The sequence below is a fragment of the Vulpes lagopus genome, chromosome 8 (assembly GCF_018345385.1).
Source record: "Vulpes lagopus strain Blue_001 chromosome 8, ASM1834538v1, whole genome shotgun sequence".
In the NCBI taxonomy this organism is placed as follows: domain Eukaryota; kingdom Metazoa; phylum Chordata; class Mammalia; order Carnivora; family Canidae; genus Vulpes; species Vulpes lagopus.
This window is the reverse complement of record NC_054831.1, coordinates 108,557,259-108,570,585: the sequence shown is the minus strand read 5'-3', so window position 1 is coordinate 108,570,585 and position 13,327 is coordinate 108,557,259. Positions and strand designations below refer to the sequence as shown.

The 13,327-nt window shown below is 39.5% G+C and overlaps 1 protein-coding gene across 2 annotated transcripts in view; it reads left to right on the top strand.

Moving 5' to 3' along the window:
- NUP93 (nucleoporin 93) overlaps positions 1-13,327 on the top strand; it is a 109,679-nt gene that overhangs the window by 49,388 nt on the left and 46,964 nt on the right. The window contains exon 1 of one of the 2 annotated variants that reach the window (XM_041767377.1): positions 5,051-5,165. The exons of the other annotated variant lie outside the window; for it this stretch is intronic. The gene's annotated coding sequence lies outside the window, so the exon portion shown is untranslated. Of the gene's footprint in view, positions 1-5,050; positions 5,166-13,327 lie in introns of those variants that run through there. 2 annotated transcript variants of the gene reach the window in all.

Genomic DNA, 13,327 nt, shown 5'->3' with positions numbered 1-13,327 from the left:
ACGTTGGCCAAGAACTACCTCAGCATCTGTCTTCCTACCTAAGGCTACAGTGATCTCAGGGAGCTAAAGAAATTTGAAAGAACAAACAACACAGAGAAGTAATATTTAGCTCCCCTTGAAGTCTTTGCCTGTGTCTACCTGGGTGGGGTATAGTGAACACTAATAAAAATCAACAAAATGGTATTGTTGAGTGCCCATTAAGGACAACACAATAGTAGGCCCTGATGATAATTAGAATAAACATAAATTCATAAGTCCATTGTCTTCTACCTGGAGAGTCAAGACTGACTAATGTTGCTATAATAGAATCAAACTGTCCAAGAGTGTGCAAAATGACAGAATTGAGTGGGAATGATACGAGGTTCCTGATGAAATGAGGTTCCCGATGAAATAGGACTTCAGAGGAGAGGAATGGGTAATGATGAGTGAATTCTGGAATAGTTGTGGAAGACCACCTGGAACAGACAGGATTTGAATGGGGCTTTGAAAGATTAAACGGGCTTAGCTTGCGGCAAGTGAAAGAGGATATGAGAATAATAGCCTGACCAAAGTCAGGGAGGTGAGAACAGAAGTTATGTGCTAAGAAATAAAATCTGTCAGGGAGGGAGTATCAAATGTGGAAGGAGTGGCTGCCAAGCAGTATAGTGTAGGCAGTACATGCTGTCGAAAGTTTTGGAGCAGGTAAATGTCAAGAAGAAAGGGGGGAGTGTGTGGAAACATGGAAGTTGGCTTGGCCAGTAGAAGAGATACCTGCTGAGGTGTTGTCCAGAGATCATTGTAATAATCCAGCCATGGTGGTGACACCAGGACCAGGTTGGTGGGTGAGAAAATGCACAGAGGAAAAGATGTGTGAGAGATGCTGGAATAAAACATCTGCCACACTTCGTGCCTGATGGGCTTAAGAGGATGTTCAGAAATAACTTGAAGTTTGTAACGAGGAGAAGGGTTGGTGCTATTGGTCGAGGCAGAGAATTAGGAAGATTAACTGGATTGAGAATTGAGATTTCATTTCAATTTTTGATGTTCTGGCAAGATATCCTGTGGAAATGCCCCCGAAACATCTAGAGATAGGATAAGTACTGTTCAGGAAATAGCTCCAGACAGAATTTTCCAGAGCCACTGGTGTAGAGGTAAGAATTGTGGCAGTGAAAATGAACATATGGGAGGGGAAAGTGTATGGTGTGGGGCAAGGGAACAAGGTCTCAGTGAGAAGAAAGTAGCCAGGAGGACATTGATGATGAGGGCGATGGGAAATGGGATCCAGCTATGCCTCAGAAGGCTAGGGGGTAGGGCACAGTAATTGCCCAACCTCACATGGCCTCTCATTCTTAACTCTTAAAAGCACTTACGCACCAGTGATATTACTTTATCTTCCTACCAGCCCAGTGAACCTGGCAGAAGGTAGAACAGAGCTCACCAGGGATCTGTCAGAGTTTGATTCCTGGATAAAGCCATGCATATTGTCAGGGTACATTAGAGCTTTATAGTTGTTCGAGTGAACATGATAATTTCACCTGGCAATTATGATTATAATTCTACCTAAGCCACATAATTTCAATGGCTTCCTTTTTCTGTTCTATAATCTTATCAATGATAATAGGTAGAAAATAAAGAGTACTAATGTCACATCTTCAAGAATGTCTCATCCTTGGTACGTTTCGAGTGTGGGCCTAAGGAATTTGGAACTAGCTTCCCCTCCACTCTTTTTTCTTGCTCAGAGATCTTCAAACCAGTTAACTACATGAAGGTCAGAGAGTCTTTGGAATCTGGATACCTTAAGTTGGGTAAAGTGTCCTACTTTCTCCTATATGTGTGCTTGGCTAAGAAGCTCTTTAATGGATTGATTGCTAGAATCTGTAGAGAGATGGAAATAGAAATAAACTTGAAGCTTTTCTATTGAAGATTTTCATTACAGTGAATTCTGAGGAACTGTGTAAAGGCATGCTTTGTTGGATTTTGCATAGAATGCTGTTTAAGAATTCAGGCCCTCACCTGAAATTCAGAGATTTTTCAAATACACAGAGACCTTAATCCACTTTGTGATAGTAAGCTCCATCTGTCTTTATACTTTTAGGTGTCTAGGTTTTTTATATAGGGTGTATCTGATGTACAACTAGCTGTTGTAGTTAAGAATGGTGCGCAGTGCACAGAGGATTTTGAAATGTGGTATCCATCCCTTTGGTAGAAAGGATCAGATATTATCTCCATTTGTATAAGCAAGCCCATTTTTATTTCTTATATTAGTAAATGCTAGGTGTACTAGTTACCTACCCTTTTTTCTTCTAGGTTTTGATGCTTAGGTCTATATAAAGCCAAAACAAACATAAATAAGGGACTACTGAATGAATGTTTAGGAATTGATCACTTTATGTTCAGCTAGTGACAAAACATGGGAGAAGTACCTCCTTTGTAAAGTGGCTTCTTTTCAGTATTTTTATGACCTCCATGTATATATATTCAGGCACCTGGGGTGTGAGGCAGCTTAGTTAACACTTCTCATACCCTCTGTTCCAGGATCTTTTGTAGTCAGAATATTCTGCAACTCATCTGGTTTCCTTGGCATACTCCTAGATTGGAAGAAGACAGAGTCCAAGCTGGTTTACAATTGATCCTAGCATAAATTTAATTTATTTGTTGGCTCTACTGTTGGAGAGAAATGTCTTAATAGGGACTCAAAGATTTTTTTGTTTTGTTTTGGTAATAAAGGGGTTTTCTCTCCTCTAGTGAACTTCAGATGTCTCCCTCAGGAATAGGTTTTAAACCATCACTGTAATGGTTTGACTTAACCACAAGGGAGTTTTGGGGTTCTTTTTTTTTTCTTCGTGCCCCTTCCATCCCCAGGCAGAGACTCCTCTATTACATAGGGACTCTGCTCCAATGCAGTATTTATTTGATCAGAAACAAAAGAGTTTGCTTCTTGAACTGGTTTAGAGAGAGGTCCCCCAGGATTGTCTTTTGTTGGGTAATTGGAGCATAAGCTGAGCCTGGTTAATTTCAAAGCTACCCCCAATACATGTTCCCTCCTTCCTTCCTTGTGCACTTTCTGAGCTGCTAGTGGTACCGTGTATTGGGTCTGGAACAAAAAAAAAAAAAAAAACTTGAATTGTTGCATGTTAGCTTCCACACTGTGATATCTGCTATGGCACCTAATAGCACTGTTCATGCAGTTAATTTTAAGTTAGGGGAAGAAAACAAAACTAGAATGCTCTTACACTTTACAGCGCTTGTTAGCACATGCACCTCCAAATTATGCATTTGGTGCTATCACAATGAATAAAACAAAGGAAATCATGAGTTGATTTTTATGTTAGTCGCAGAAGTTTCTTTCATTGTTATGCACTGTTCAGATACCCGTGTGTTCCTATGTTCATTCTTTTTTGGTAATTTTTTTTATAAAGGCAGAAATGTCTGCAACATTTCAACTCTGAGCATTTAATTGGCTAAAGTTCTGATGTAAGAAATATAAGTTAATTATTTTGTTTTTCTTTTAAAGCCAAAGTCTTGGTTCTGCTTCTTTAAATACCAAAATGATGATTGTAGATGAATAAGAAGCTTAAGTAGCCAAATTCTTGACGCTAAGTAGCCAAGTTAATATTTGTATAAAAATATATTACAAAGTTAGTAAATATCATGTGTCATTCTGGTTCTGCAGTATAGGTGGTGGTTTTGCAAACCTACAGATTGCAATCGTAGGGTTTGTGGGTTTTGTTTTTGAAGATGGAGGGGTGTTTCTCACATTTTTTTCCTCTTCTTTTTTCTTTCTTTCTTTCTCCCCCCCCCCCCCCTTTTTTTTTCTTCAATCTGCACCATAATGACGGTTTACTACCTGACTGGCTTGACTTTAATCATCTGATGCCTGATTCTTCGTGTGGTTTGATTCTTGCTTTTTCACAGGCTTTTCTGCAATTGCACAGTTGTTTGCTGCGTTGAGTTTCTTTTAGTGACAATGAAAAGCATATGTTGGTATTTTAATGTAGTCTTTAATTTTCAGGTTATACATTAAAACACAGGGGGAAAAAATTCCCTGTCTGAGGAGCTCTTTTAAAAACCATTACGGCAGAATGGGAATATTCATTACTTACACATCATATATTTTTCTCTAAATGTTGTACAGAGAAGTGACAGTTGAGCCGAGCATATGTTAATAAAAGGTCTGCATTTTCCTGTGTCACTGACAGTTTCATTGGCTGTATATTCCTGAAATGCAAATAGCCTCAGTTCTGTTCAAAGCTATAATTAATCTGAATAGTTATTTAAACAGTATTGAAATCTTTTAACTACTGAGAGGCCAAACACTTAAGATGGTGAATTTACTGTTCTGTTTGAAGGACAGTACAATTGATGAGGGCACAGTGATCTGAGATGCTTGTGTATATTGGATCTACACATTCTGTAGGCTAAAATGGCAGAATCTATCTGCTGCTGTATAAAATCTTTTAACTACCATTTATTTTAGCATCATGGCATGTGCAAATTCCTGCTGCTCAGTTAAGGGACCAGCTTCACAACTGGTGTTACAATCTGTGGCCACAGCACTGCATCACAATGCAGCAAATGCATTTTCCACATTAACCAAACATGACAGCTGAAGCGATTATTAACCATGCAAGATGTCGGAAGTCATCAAAAATTCACATCAGAGTAATTGCAGTGGCTTGGGCTGGAAAAAAAAAAGTATCATAGCATTCCTTGCCTACATGTTGTCTCTCCCCCTCTTAAATCTTAACTTGGTACAGTCCGTTAACAATAAAATACCCTTCTGTAACCTATAAACTGTTACTCCCATCAGTTTGTGCTTTCAAACTGATGGCTGACTTCTCTGAATTTGTGTGGAGCAGCACAAGTGATGGGTGTTGTGCCCTAGGGGCTGCAGTGCCCCCCTTTTTAAGGGGACCCTGCAATCTCATTGTCTAATTGGAGTCTTTAATGCTTCAGTCATATCAACATTTGCAGGGCGTTCTCTTTTGCTTTTTCTTCTTTCTCTCTCTCTCCTCTCCCTCCCTCTCCTCACCCCCGCCCCCCCCCCCCCCCCATTCTGGCTGTCTGGAGTGGGAAAAACTTGAGCACCGGTCCGGTGGAGCTCATCCCACATAGAAGGTGGTGCAAGAGCTGCAGTGACCAACAGCATCGACTGGTCTGTAACTCCTAAAATTTGAGAGCTGCAGGTAGGATTTGTCTATGTTTTGTAAAGAAATTCAGATAAATGCACCCTAGTAAATAGAGCGACAGCATGTTGCTGCAGTACCTTTGAAAGACAAGATCTTGGCTTGTTTAAAATTTTAAGATAAATTCAGAAGATTTATTTGATAGAAAAAAGGTACTTTACTCTCCCAAGAATTGTTCAGATTTGTGCCTTGTCATTCTAATATTATTCTTAAAAAAAAAAAAAAAAAAGTTGGGTGGGGCAGAGAAATAATTGCTTAAAGATTTAAAGAGTTGGTTATTTTTGATTTTTGCAGACTTCATTTTTAAGTAAGTAGTATGGACTCTAGGATTTTTTTTAAAAGATGCATTGTAAAGCACAGAATTCTTAAATTAAAAAAATTAAAGCATTAAAATAGAATTTCCTTTCCTTACTAAAACCAGATCCTTTGGGATTGTAGGTGACCGTGTGTGTGTGTGTGTGTGTGTGTGTGTGTGTGTGTGTGTGTGTAGGATGTCTTAATTCAGTCATTTATATTTTGTTATAGAGAAAAAGTACTATTGGAAGTATTTGGGGTTATCTCATAGGAAATGCTTTAGCATAAGGCTTTAAATGAGAATAATTAAATAGTAACACCCAAGATGTGGATTTTTAAGTATTATCAAATGTAGATAATTTCATTTATGATACTTTTTCTTTCTTATATTTATCTTCAAAAGAGTACAAGTCCTTTAAGTATATTTCACATTTTTGGTGTAGAGAATGTGATTTCTGTACATGAGATGGAAACTTCCTAAGTCATGTAAGCATTATCTGGAGGGTAATGAAATGATAAATGTTGCCTATAACACTTTTAATACCTTGATTAATATCAGAGATGAAAATGCTTTTGATTCAGTGTTAAAAAGCAGCTTGCTTGTTGTCTTCCCGTACAAATAACAGGAGAAGACGGTGATGTATAGCTTTTTATCCCAAGGAATGTATTTGTATCATGGGACCTGTAGGGTCTGGACTTCTTTCTGAAGCAGGGACTTGGAAATTGCTCACCTAGTTGAGAGATTTAGCTCCCTTCAGAGGTGGGTGACTTTCTGTACTCTTAACAATGGGAAGACTTGAGGAGCTGTCAAGTAGGGAATGGAGGAGAGCTGCTCAGGGAAGGGAGAGGAACTGAGAATTTTGTTCATCTCGGCTTTGGAGGTCTGGATTTCCCCATTACTAAGATTCCTTTAAAACTCTGACCCAGTGCAGCCTTGCAAGGAATTGATTTCTGAGATGAGACAATGAGCTGTGGTTTGCATTTTGTAAAGATGGAGGAAACCTCTAACACTGACCCTGTATGAGAGATGACTCAATTATCTGTGCCTTGGTACAGTTGCAAATTATTTTCCTTTGTCTGAAGTGGGTGGATGCCAGCGTCTTCATCAGAGCTCCTTAATTTAATGTATGGAAAATGTCTCAGCCACCATTTTTAACAATTAGCTGTATCATGGTTGAGGTGAGCTGCGCTCTAAAGGCAGCTGCAGGGCCATTTCATTTACATTCGGCTCTGTGGCACAAGAGCTTTGTGACTGTAAAACTCAGAAAATGAATTTGCACACTGCATAGAAGAGTTCTCTAGGAGGGTGGAGAATATTTCCAGAAAGAAAATGGAATCCTTTTGTCTACAGTAAGTATTTCTCATATACTCATAGCGGGGAGAGGTTGAAAATTTGTCTTTGGTTGAATGGGCAAAATAGACTTTAGAATGAACGCTGCAGATATTAAAGGTGTAAGACAGATGTTCTTGGATGTATGTTTTCATGTGTCAGAAACCAAGTGTGATACATGTATGTTTGGAATATAGGTTCTGTGAGTGATTTTAACACATGCTTTAAATTAATTCTTCTCTGGTAATATAAGTTAATGAGAGGTATGAGTTTATCACCAGGCAAAAGGTGAAAATGACACTTGGGAGAAAAAAAAAAATCCAAATATGATATATTTAAGAGGTCAAGCTTCTTTTCACTGTCTTTTACAAACAGTTTATTTTCCATTCCTGAAGAAAATTGCTGGATTTTAGTTTAGATTTTGTTTTTGTTTTTTGTTTTTAGAAGAAAAGCTTTCCGTGTTAATGATCTATAGTAACCGATTGAAATATATAAGAAAAAATGTTTTAACAAAACAAGATTTTTCTCCTAAAAAGATCAATAGATTGAGACTTTCACTCTCATTAATGGGGATGATTCTTAGTGCCTTCTGTTAATTAATAGTTGTGACTTCAAAGCTACTTATGGAAAACTCTTGTTTGTGATTGTAAGCTTAGAAATCTTGATTCTTAAAATTAATTGGATTTGACTTGGCTTATTCCTTTGTTCCTTTATGCTGTTACTGAGAGGAAATAAGTGGATTTTAACTTTGATTTGTGTGTTTATTTTTTAACGGCACTTAACCCTGCAGAATTTGTAGTAAGTGTATCTTACAGTAAACTATATCATGAAGAATTTGTTCAAAATCCTTTAGTAGCCGTTTGAGGAGTTGAATCTTAACAGAACTGAGAATCTGGGAATCCTTTTCACTTGATATCAAATTTATAAAGCCAGCTGTTCTTCCAGGTCTTGTTGCACTAGCTGTTATTCATCCTACTAACTGAATGCTGGTTTTCTCTAATTAATAGCTGTTTTTGAAACTAAGGGAGAGGAAGATTTTCACATCAGTCTTTTAATTGAAATAGGAAAGCTCAGTTATCCTAAGCCCTGTTCAGAATCCTACAAAGATTCCATAAATCTTACATAAATCTTAGGGTTGCAGTATAAGAGCCTAGATCTCAATGTAATTATTTTAATCCTGGGAAGGACATTTAATATATTCGTTGTTTAGATATATGGTAGAGTGCAAAGAGATTCTTTCCCCTTGGTTTTTATAAGGCTTGCTCTTTGAAATAAAAGAGTTTTAGGGCAGCAAATTAGCACACCATTTTAACTGCAGCTTTGCTTGCATAAAATGTTTGGTTGGATGGCATGAAGGATGTCACAAAGCCTTCCTTTGAAATTTTTAGAGTAAAACTTGGTTGAAGATTCTGGTCTTGTTTTCTTTCTCTGGCTTTATGGAAGCCACGTACGGAGGTACTCTGGGAAGATAGCTGAGACCCAGTTGCTTTCCAATTTATTTATTTATTTATTTGCCTCTACCATGGTCTACTCAAGTTTGGTTACTGGGAAGAGGCTCTCCTTTCCAGTACTTGTAGGAGATTCCCAAATCTCTTCAAACTGGAAACTTTGATTTTCTCATACAGTTTTAGCTTTCCTGGTAGTAAAGGGTCAGGGCTGGCTCTTTGCTACAAAAAAAAAAAAAAAAATGTATTCGTATCAAACCTTTGAATGCTCTGGCAATGCCATAATGTAGATAAGCAAGCATGTCGGCCAGCCCGCTAGAAGCTTTCCGTGGCACTAAGATGGCAGTGAGGAAGGAGTAAAATGGCGTCACCAGGAATGCTGTGATAAGAGGTGCACCGCATGAGTCGTTTTTCTTCAATCAAGTTCGGAGACACCTCTAGTAGCACTGCTTTGCCAATTTGCAGTTACTTCTTATTCTGTTAGAAGAGAGAAATTTTGAGATTTTCCTGAAGTAAAAGACTTAATTAGCATTTATATCTAAATAGCTTCCAATTTTTACTTTTAAGAAATTAGTGACAGATATGAATAAATTTTAAATAGGTATTTTATATCAACACTGACAGTTGTTGCTTTGTGTTTTCTTCTTCTTTTTTAATGTAGAAACATAACTCCTACCAATATAGGATGGATTTTTAGAAGACAGGACAGTATGAATCTCCTTTATGGCAAGATGAAACTAGCATTCCCATGAAAAGATGTTATTGGTCTTTGATACTGGTTTTCATTCTAGCTCTTGTGGACTTAGGTTATTTTATGTGTAAAAATACATGTCATCTTCAAAACAAAGTTTATTGTATTTTTGTCGTTCAAAGTATGGATTGATTTGGAAGCAAACTGTAGTCATAGTGGTAGTGACAGTGCTAATTTCTTACCTGTTCCTATCTCTCCTGGAGTTGGAATTTCAGAGCTGGCCTCTGAGTTGATGAAGTGTAATCAGCTCATCTTACAGTTAGATAAAGCGAGGCCTTAGTGTAGTTAAATAACTTTCTCAAGGTCATACATCTGCAAAGCAGTTGATTTTGCCCCAAATTCAGGCCAACTGACTCTTTATCTGGGCTATGCTATGCCTCTGTCTGCATCTGACTCCATGTTGTTCTCTTTGTGGGCTTGCTGGTGACTGATGGGCCTAATTGATTGAGCTTTCAGCAGAGCCTGTCTTTACTTGAGCAGCCTAACTCACAGAGATGTTTCTTCTTGATCTTGCCAGATGTGGCTTAATTGAGCTATGCCTGGAGTCTTCCTGGGCCTGTGTTGTAGTAGATATGCATTTACAGATTTATCATTTATAAACATTTAAAAATAAGACATATTTGAAGGTTGAACTTTTAGATCATCCATCGTGTTGACTCAGTTTGAAGGATGAAGTACTCATCTGGGATGGGCATCATATCTGCGTGCCCTGAGCTAGGATGGAGCCGAGCATTTTGATGTGCCCTCCCAGCGGATCACACCTTCAGCTGTAGGTATTAGGGATCCCATAGTGCAGGTTTGTCCTTTTCCTAGTATGGATGGGCTGAGTCAAAGGTTTTGGTTCCCTGTCAATTTTAGACTATATTCATAAAATGGTCTTGCTGTCTCCTCCTGTAGTTTGTATTTGCCACCTCACCTAGGCATTGTTTTCTATTTTATGTACCCGTGGTGATCAATGGTGAGTGGTGTATCCTGTGGTATTCCTTCAGCTGTGACAGGGTACAGTCAAAACGTTTCCACATTAAAGGTTTTGGAGAGTGAAATCCCAAGTACTGTTAGCAGAGCAGAGGTGTACCATGACAAATTCCATGTAAGACAACCGGAAGTTATAAAAGTCTCTTGCTTGTTTTAGTGGACTCCAGACAAATGTTTGAAAAATAATTTCTGAATAAAAAGAAACTGCAGCAAAACCAAAGCTCTCTTTCCTCTGACAGCCATGATGATTAGTGCTCCAATCCCATCGGCATAAGCAATGCTGCATAGCGGGAGGAGCTGTGATTTTCAACTGCAGTGTAAATGACTGACACCATGTACCAGCAGGGAATTAATATGACACGTGGTTCTCAAACATTGTCTTGACTAACAGCGCTCCTTGTGCTTGCTAAGTAGAACTTAATCCTGAGTGCTGTAGAAACCAGCTTGGCACAAACCACTCAGTTCCCACCTGACCACCTCAGAGACACACCCTCTGCTATCTGTTCTCACAGCTGCCAAATCTTGCTTTTTTGTTTTCCATTTCCAAAGGGAAAAGACACTAGACAGCAAAGTAGGGAATCTGTGTTTTCTAACATAATACAAGGTTGTTTTAATGAGTCCTTTTAGAGTGGGTTTGGGGGACAGTGGCAGAGGATATTGGCCATGATAAAAGGGCATGATTGATGCATTCCCGTTTTATACTGCAGTGCGGTCTTAGTACCCAAAGTTCTTTGAATGTGGATTGATCCATCTCCAAAATGGAAATCAGTTCCCCAAAGACATACTAAATCATTTTTATCGCCCCTTAATGTATATCCTCCTTATCTTATCATCACTTCGAATGACTATGGCATTAATATTTTTTAGATCCCTTCATACCTTTGGGCAAGGAGAGGGTTCCAGTACTGGTTTTTGAAGCCAGACATGCTTTGCCACACTATTATATATTACTTGCAAAACTAGATTTCAGTTTTCTCTTTAGTATCCTCCCTATTCTTGTGTATCCAGAGGTTAGCCCTAGCTAGTGTACTAGTTTTTTACAGGGGTTTTTTACAGGTCTGGGTATGGGGGGGGCAGGGAGATAAAATGTTCAGTTATGTCCTTGCTTTCTCCTATGGGGCCATCTCAGCAGTCTGAGGACAGTTGGCTGGCTGCCCTCCCTCCATCTTTGTCTTGGCTTCTAGTGTTCCTGTTCCTTCCTGTCCCACTTCTAGGAGTGGAGGGCGAAGATGGCCAGCAGAGGCCCAACCGCTGCAGCATGGCGCATCCTGCTGTATCATGGTCCCTCTCATGAGGACCCAGGCTCTTGCTTGTTTTTCATAGAAGTGGTAAGATTGTCAGTACTGAACAAGCCACGTCCTCTCCCAGACCTCCTGTGACCACCAGAAGAAAGTTACTAATGCAACCCCAAAAGGTCACTTTCAGGGCTTTGCTGGATTTGGGAGGAAGGGGGAGTTCTGAAAACATTTTTTTCTCACCAGTGCCTAAATGGCCATCATTTATTCTTTTACTCATTTCTCTTATGGTCTTACAACTTGTTCCCCCTCTGCACGTAGTCTCCCAGTGACTGAGTTGAACAGATTGCTTTCTTTCCTGGATGGCCAGAGATAGGGAACATATAACAGAATGCCCTGGACTCCCTAAAAGGGTGCAGCTTGTTTTGTAGCAGTAGCACAAGAGATTTAACTGTCCCTCACAAGGGTGCAGCTCTTAACCTCAGCCTTACTTTGCAAGGACAGTACCCCAGTGTGCTCAGAAGCAACCATAGCTTTATGACTTGGCATAGAAATAGGAAGAGGCATCTCGTAGTTACATGCCTCATTGTATTAACAATGTTAATACTCTGCACCCCTCTCTGCCTCACACAGGAATGGCATGTCCCCATCCTCAAAGACATCCCCTCTGGGTCGTGGCGAGTCCTGCCTCTGACATGCTTTCTTTAGTCAATACTGAAAGTCTCAGAAGTTGGGTTTTTGTTATATGGTAGTTATTTCCCTCTTCCTCCTCCTCCTCACTTTGTGGGTTGGGGAGGATAATAGGAAGGGGTCCACAAAAGGCAGTTAGTGGGCTTGGCTCTCTCAAAGGCCTGTGGCTTTTCCAGAAGGCACAAGTAAGGTGGAATTTCATCACGCCTGGACTGGCATGCCCTTGAAGAGACCAGGCATGCCAGCACACTTAAGTCCGTGCTGCCCTGGGTGGATGCAGGAGGAGACACTTTCTCAGATCTGTGTATTTTTAGGTTTAGAATCTCCTTGGACACATTGCGTTAGCTTAAATCTGTGAGAATTTGTTAGACCATCCTTTAAACCAATTTGAATTATGGGAATAAGTGATTTATTTTGTCTTAATGGGACCCAAATCCATCACCTAATTGTGTGACCCTTTGTTTAGCCCAGTGTAGTAGAAACTGTACAAAATGGTACCCTGCAGCCTGACAGTGACAGATGGCCTGGTGCCCATGCAGCGCCATGTTCTAGTGACAAGGTTTGCCACCTGTGGCTGCAGAGCTGCCTGGAGGCCTGTGGATCTGCTGAGCTGGCAAATGGTGGAACTCCATAGCCACTCTTGCAGGGTCTGCTGCCACCTGCTGAATGAGAGCGGCTAGGCTTTTGCATAAACACAGTGAGAAATCATACAACAACATTAAAAATATGTTACAATTGATTATGTCAGCTGCCAGCTTAGTACTGCTTTCTGAAGGGGGATTTTTTTTTTAAGATATCTATATATCTACTTTTGAAAATTTAATGCAGTCTGTGAAGAAACAATCTAAAGTATTAAACTTTTGTAGAAAACAAGCTGTGGGATTTACTCTAAATACCTGAATTGCAGAGTAAAGCCTGGATTTGCTGTTCTGTCTGTATTCCTTGCAAAAGGAGATTCACTATCTCTTGGGTATTTTAGGCTGACATTTTATGTATTCTTACTGTATTACATTAAATTTTGCTCTGATAAAATAACCAAGCATGCTATAAAGCCATATGAAAGTCCCCCCAAATCTTAAAAATGTTTAAATTTAAAAATTTCTCCATTCATCTTTTAGGCTTTATCAGTAATGAACATCTCTGCACCTGAAAATTCCTTGAGGCATTCTCTGTAGGCACCACAAAGGGAGCTAATGAAAAGCGTGTCCACACCATCTGATAAGCCCAGCGGCTCCAAGTACTGGCAGGGTTTCTGTTGTGCCCGTCTGAACACAATATATCGTTTTGTCCTTCCTCACTTTCTCCTGAAGTAGCTTACCCAAGAGAAGGTTTCGGAAGAGGTCATTTGTTCAGAAATTGAAAAGAAGGAAAATTTAGGCATGGTTAAGGGAGTAGTAGGTATTCAGAATGATCTGAAGCACAGTAGTGGATACAACTCACAC